The 6,342-nt window shown below is 38.9% G+C and overlaps 1 long non-coding RNA gene across 7 annotated transcripts in view; it reads left to right on the top strand.

Moving 5' to 3' along the window:
- Nucleotides 1–262: 262 nt before the first annotated feature.
- LOC131821799 (uncharacterized) overlaps nt 263–6,342 on the top strand; it is a 53,752-nt gene continuing 47,672 nt past the window's right edge. For 4 of the 7 annotated variants that reach the window (XR_009349987.1, XR_009349986.1, XR_009349983.1 and 1 more), the window contains exon 1: nt 263–439. This is a non-coding gene — a long non-coding RNA (uncharacterized LOC131821799). Of the gene's footprint in view, nt 541–6,342 lie in introns of all 7 variants that reach the window. The other 3 variants (XR_009349985.1, XR_009349989.1, XR_009349984.1) reach the window with 2 other exon arrangements.

The raw sequence follows: 6,342 nt of genomic DNA, 5'->3' as shown, positions 1-6,342 counted from the left end.
GTTTCTTCAAAAGAAGCAAAATTCTTGAAGACAGTGACATGTTTTGTTCCATCAACAAGAGCAGACTTCCACAAATTGTTCGGGTCCGAGTCTGGTGCCTCTAACTACTATGCTTTCTCACGTGGTGGCCTGAAGAGCTTACAACTATGCGCGAGGGGTTGGAGCCGCGTGCAGAAGCTCTACGAGTTGTGGAGGACCAGCCCACGCTTCGCGGTTGCCATAGAAACATGACGTCAATATGGCGGCCGTGACGACTTTTTAGTAGAGACGGACGTTCTTTCGATAGAAGAGCAGGGGTCCACCTTCAGGAATTTGGGGCTCTGTTGAAGGTGTTGGTCCCCGCGGTGGGGGCTGAACCGCCCCGGGGCGTGAGGAGACAAAGAACTCCAGATCCAAGCTGATTCCTTCCCGAGTTGGAAGTCGGAGGCACCGCTGTCTTGTAGGTAAAACCGTGGGGATCTCGCCCCGCCCCAGTTAGTGTGAGTCCTGCTTGAGGGGATGCCGTGGAGATGCTTTCACTTAAAGACAGGGGTGCGGGAGGTAAGACAGACAACGTCCCTGAGACCCAACTTTCCCGTCTGTAAAATGGGTATGAGAATGCTGCATTCACAGGATCGCTGAGAACAATCAGTGATACACACGAGCAAGCCCATGGCCCGGTGGTTACTGTGGGATCATGAATGTATGAACTCAGGCCACTTCTTACTCCTTTTCGGCTTTGTTGCTGGAGGATAAATTAGGAAAGTAGGAGAAAAAGGCTCTTTGAGAAGCCCATTAAAACGTGGTTGTTACGATCACGATGCAGTTTGTATCAGTGTCATTGCCACTAACCCAGTGCCTGGCATGGTGCTGAGCACATACTTAGGCCAGTAAATCATAGTGATTTCTGGATCTGTCTCTTCCTGTGCAGCTCTTCATGAACTCATATCAGGTACTTGGAGAAGGCAGATTCCGAGGATCTGCGTCATGATGGCTGCTGAAGCTTCTACTCCAAATTCAAGGGCAGCAGTCCTCAGGAGACCCCAACACTTCACTCTCCTGGTGGAAATTGATGCCTGGATCAAGTGAATGCATAGGTCTGAACAAAAGCATGATGTGGAATAGCTCTTGTGAGGTTCACAAACTAGTCTAAAAATAGAGAGCTATTTTGATCCCATCATGGCAGAAAAGGTTTAGCAGGTGGAATTCTATTCCTTCAGTGTCTACATGCTGTGTAGTAACTCTTGAGGTTCATCTTAAAGAAGCTTTTTTTTTCCTGAAAAATAATTGTCTAGTTGATGAAGGAAGTTGTTGCTTTTTTATTCTTCAAATTTTTACTTAAATTCTAGTTGTTAACATATAGTGTAGTATTGATTTCAGTAGAATTTAGTGATTCATCACTTAGATACAATACCCAGTGTCCATCACAGCAAGTGCCCTCTTCTTTTTTCTCTTATTCTATTTTATTTTATTTATGTATTTTTATTAACATATAATGTATTATTTGTTTCAGGGGTACTGGTCTGTGATTCATCAGTCAGCAGGTGCTGTCCTTAATACCCTTCACCCATATAGCCCATTCCCCACCCACCTCCCTCCCAACAATTCTCAGTTTGTTTTCTATCATTAAGTCTCTCATGGTTTGTTTCCCCCTCTTTTTTCCCTTCCCCTATGCTCATCTGTTTTGTTTCTTAATTCCACATATAAGTGAAATCATATTGTATTTGTTTTTCTCTCACTGACTTATTTCATTTAGCATCATACACTGTAGCTCCATCCTTGTCATTGTAAGTGGCAAGATTTCATTCTTTTTGATGGCTGAGTAATATTCCATTATATATGTGTATATGTGTATATATATGCCACATCTTCTTTATCCGTTCATCAGTTGATGGACACTTGGGTTCTTTCCATAATTTGGCTATTGTTGATAATGCTGCTGTAAACATTGGGTGCCCCTTTGAATCAGTATTTTTGTAGCCTTTGGATAAATACCTCGTAGTGCAGTTGCTGGATCTCAGGGTAGTTCGATTTTTAACATAACGAGGAACCTCCATACTGTTTTCCTGAGTCTCTGCACTGGTTTGCATTCCCACTAACAGTGTAAGAGGGTTCCCCTTTCTCAGCATCCTCGCCAACATCTGTTGTTTCCTGTGTTGTTAATTTTAGCTGTTCTGACTGGTGTGAAGTGATAGCTCATTGTAGTTATGAGTTGCATTTTCCTGATGATGAGTGGTGTTGAGCGTTTTTTCATGTGTGTGTTGGCCGTCTGGATGTCTTCTTTGGGAAAATGTTTATTCCTGTTTTTTGCCCATTTCTTAAGTGGATTATTTGGTTTTTGGGTATTGAATTTGATAAGTTCTTTGTAGATTTTGGTTACTAATCCTTTATCCAACATGTCATATGCAAATACGTTCTATTCCACAGGCTGCCTTTTAGTTTTATTGATTGTTTCCTTCACTTTAGCTTTTTATCTTGATAAAGTCCTAATAGTTTATTTTTGCTCTTGTTTCCCTTGCCTCTGGAGATGTGTCTAGTAAGAAATTGCTATAACCAAAGTATATATATATTTTTCTGTATTTCCCTAAATATTTGGATATATTTCACTGGGAAATGATTATTTCTGTTTTGGTTGTATGTACCACGAACCAGTTTGACAAGACATAGTATGGTTGTGTTGATACTGTAAGAACATAATGGTGGGAATCTTTCATCTAAGAAAGATTGCAGAATTATGCATTGCAGAATTATGAATGTATAAATATTCTACAAATACTTAATTCAGGTATGATTAACATGCAACATACTATACATATTTAAAGTTTTTGCTTTAATAAGTTTTAATATGCATGTACTTGTAAATCCAATACTACAGTCAAGATAATGAGCATATCCATCACCTTAAAAAGCTTCTTCATACCCCTTTGTAGTGCTCCATCAACCTCTCTCCAGTATTTCTGTCTTTGTTACTCTACCCCATTCCAGGCAACCCACTGATCTTCTGTCACTATGGATTAGTTATTTTCCCTATAATTTTATATGAATGGAATCATATTGTGTATTCTTTTTTGCCAGTCTTCTTTCCTTCAACCTAATTATTTCTAGATTTATCTATTTGTTACACATGTTAATAGTTCCTTCTTTTTTGTTGCCTAATATTCTGCTTTATGGATATGCCACAATTTGTTCTATCTGTTCACCTGGTAATGGATATTTGGATTATTTCCAATTTTATATTAATTTTATTTTCAATTTTATAAATAAAGCTGCTATGAATATTTGGGTATAAGCCTTTGCTTGGGCATGTTTTCTTTCTCCAGTACTGAGGTGTATTTACTTAAAGAATTTGTAAAATTAACTTTGTAGGAGTGCTAAACTATTTTTCCAACATGGTTGCACAATGTTTCATTGTCACCAGTAGTGTATGAGAGTTCCATCCTCCACAACTCTGTTGGGACTTGGTGTGGTCACTGTTTTTATTTTAGCCATTTTCAGGGTGTAGTGGGATTACTTTTCCCTAATGACTAATGATGTTCAAAATCTTTTCATTTGCTTATTTAACATTTGTATTCCTTCTTTGGTGGAGCATCTTTTCAGATCATTTGTCCACTTATTTATTGGAGTGTCTGTTTTCTTATTGACTTTGCAAGGTTTTTTTTAAAATTCTGGATACAAGTCTTTTATGAGATATAAGATTTGCAAATATTTTCTTGCAGTCAGAAGCTTGTCTTTTAATTCTCTCAAGAGTGCCTTTGAAAGAACAGAAGTTTTTAATTTTGAGGATGTCTACTTTTAATTTTTCAGTTATGGTTTTGATTTTGCTTTTGATGTCCTATCTAGGAAATCTTCATTTAACCTAAGACCACAAGAGTTTTTTCTTGTGTTTTCTTCTAGAAGTTTTATAGTTTTAGCTCTTGTACTTTTCTTAGTAATTCACTTTGAGTTGACTTTTGCATATGGTACAATATATATATGGATCACAGTTTATGTTTGTGTATATGGATACATACTTGTCCCGGAACCATTTGTTGAAAAGACTGTCATTTCTTCTCTGAATTGCCTTTGTAGGTTTGTTGAAAACCAGTCATCTATATATGTGTGGGTATTTGTGGACTCTTCATTTTGTTCCTTTGATATACGTTTCTACCTTTGTCCCAGTATCACACTATATGGATTACTGTAGATTCATAATGAGTCTTGAAATAAGATAGCGCTTATTTTCCAACTTTCTTCTTTTTCAAAGTTATTTTCATAGTCTAGGCCCTTTGTATTTCCACATGACTTTGGAGAAAAGCCTGTCAATTTCTTCTAAAAAAAAGTAAGCTAGGATTTTTTAGAATTGTATCAAATCTATAGATCACCATGGGGAGAATAGACATCTTAATGATAACGAGACTTCTGAACCCTGAAGATGATGTGTCCTTTTACTTAGGCTTTGTTTAATTTGTCTCAGCAATGTTTTATACTGTTCAGAGTATAGTCTTTACACATTTGTGGACATAGCTGTGCTACATAAATTACCTCAGTGTAGTTTATCCTTTTTTTAAAAAAAGATTTTATTTATTTATTTGACAAAGAGAGAGAGAGATCACAAGTAGGCAGAGAGGCAGGCAGAGAGAGAGGGGGAAGCAGGCTCCCTGCCGAGCTGAGAGCCCAATGCGGGACTTGATCCCAGAACCCTGAGATCATGACCTGAGCCGAAGGCAGAGGCTTAACCCACTGAGCCACCCAGGCACCGCTAAGTTTATCCATTCTGATGCTGTTGTCAGTGGCATTATTTTTATTTTAAATCAGATTTGCCTATCCCCTCATCCCTCTCCCCTCTGGCAACTACCAGGTTTTTTCTCTGTATTTATGGGCCTGTTTCTGCTGCTTTTGTTCAGTCATTTAAAAAAAATATTCTACATATAATGAAATCATATGGTATTTGTCTTTCTCTGACTTATTTTGCTTGGTATAAAACTCTGTAGGTCCATCCATGTTTTGACAAATAGCAAGATCTCATTCTTTTTTATGGCCAAATAATATCTCATCGAGTGTGTGCTTGTGTGTGTGTGTTTCTATACGCCACATTTTCTTTATCCATTCTTCTATCAACGGATACTTATGTTGCTTTCATATCCTGGCTATTTTAAATAATGCTTCAGTAAACATAGGGATGCATATCTTTTTGAACTAGTATTTTCATTTGGGGATATAAATATCCAGTAGTGCAATTACTGGATTGTATGGCAGTTCTGTTTTTAAATTTTTGAGGAGCCTCCATACAATTTTCCACAGTGGCTGCACCAATTTACATTTTGACTAACAGTGCATGAAGGTTTTCTTTTTCCATATCCTTGTCAATACTTGTTATTTCTTGTCTTTTTTAAGAGATTTTATTTATTTGAGAATGAGAAAGAGAGCATGAGAGGGAGAAGGTCAGAATGAGAAGCACACTCCCTGCTGAGCAGGGAGCCTGGTGCCAGACTCAATCCCCGGACTCAAGGATCATGATCTGAGCTGAAGGCAGTTGCTTAACCAACTGAGCCAGCTAGGTGCCCCGTCAATGGTAATTTTTTAAAGATTTTTATTTATTCATTTGAGAGAAAGAGTGAGAGAGAGCATAAAGAGAGCAGGGGAAAGAACAGAGGGAGAGGAAGAAATAGACTCCCCTCTGAGCAGGGAGCCAAATGTGGGGGGCTTGCTGCCAGGATCCCAGAATCATGCCAGGACCCCCAGGATCATGACCTGAGTTGAAGGCAAATGCTTGACCAACTGAACCACCCAGGCACCCCTCAATGGTAATACTTTTTAAAAAGATTTTATTTATTTATATGTCAGAGAGAGAGAGAGAGTACAAGCAGAGGGAGTGACATGCAGAGGGAGAAGCAGGCTCCCCGGTGAGCAAGGAGCTTGATGCAGGACTTGATCCCAGGACCCTGAGCCAAAGTTGGATGCTTAAGTAACTGAACCACCCATTTGCCCTAATGGTAATATTTTTATTATACTTCTCAAGTATTATATTTTCACTGTACTGTCAGTAGCCAAATGTTGCCAGGAATCTTTTCAGTTGAAAACACAAGTTACTTTGGGCTGAAAAAGATACTTGATGCTTAGCACCTGTATTAGGGTTCTCCAGAGGAACAGAACCAATAGCATATTTATAGACAGAGATTTATTTTAAGAAATTGACTCATGAGATTGTGGAGTCCTGGCAGGTCCAAAATCTGGTGGGGGGGGTGCTGGCAGTCTGGGGACTCTGGAATGAGTTACAGTTGGAGTCTGAAGGCTGTCATCTAGAGAAACATGAGAAGGTGAAGTTGTAGATAAATTCCAAAGGCAAGTCTGGCAGAATTCCTTCTGGCTCCGGGAGATCAGTCC

This window comes from Mustela lutreola, chromosome X (genome assembly GCF_030435805.1).
Source record: "Mustela lutreola isolate mMusLut2 chromosome X, mMusLut2.pri, whole genome shotgun sequence".
Classification (NCBI taxonomy): Eukaryota; Metazoa; Chordata; class Mammalia; order Carnivora; family Mustelidae; genus Mustela; species Mustela lutreola.
The sequence above is the reverse complement of the archived record's forward strand: the minus strand, read 5'-3'. Positions and strand labels throughout refer to the sequence as shown.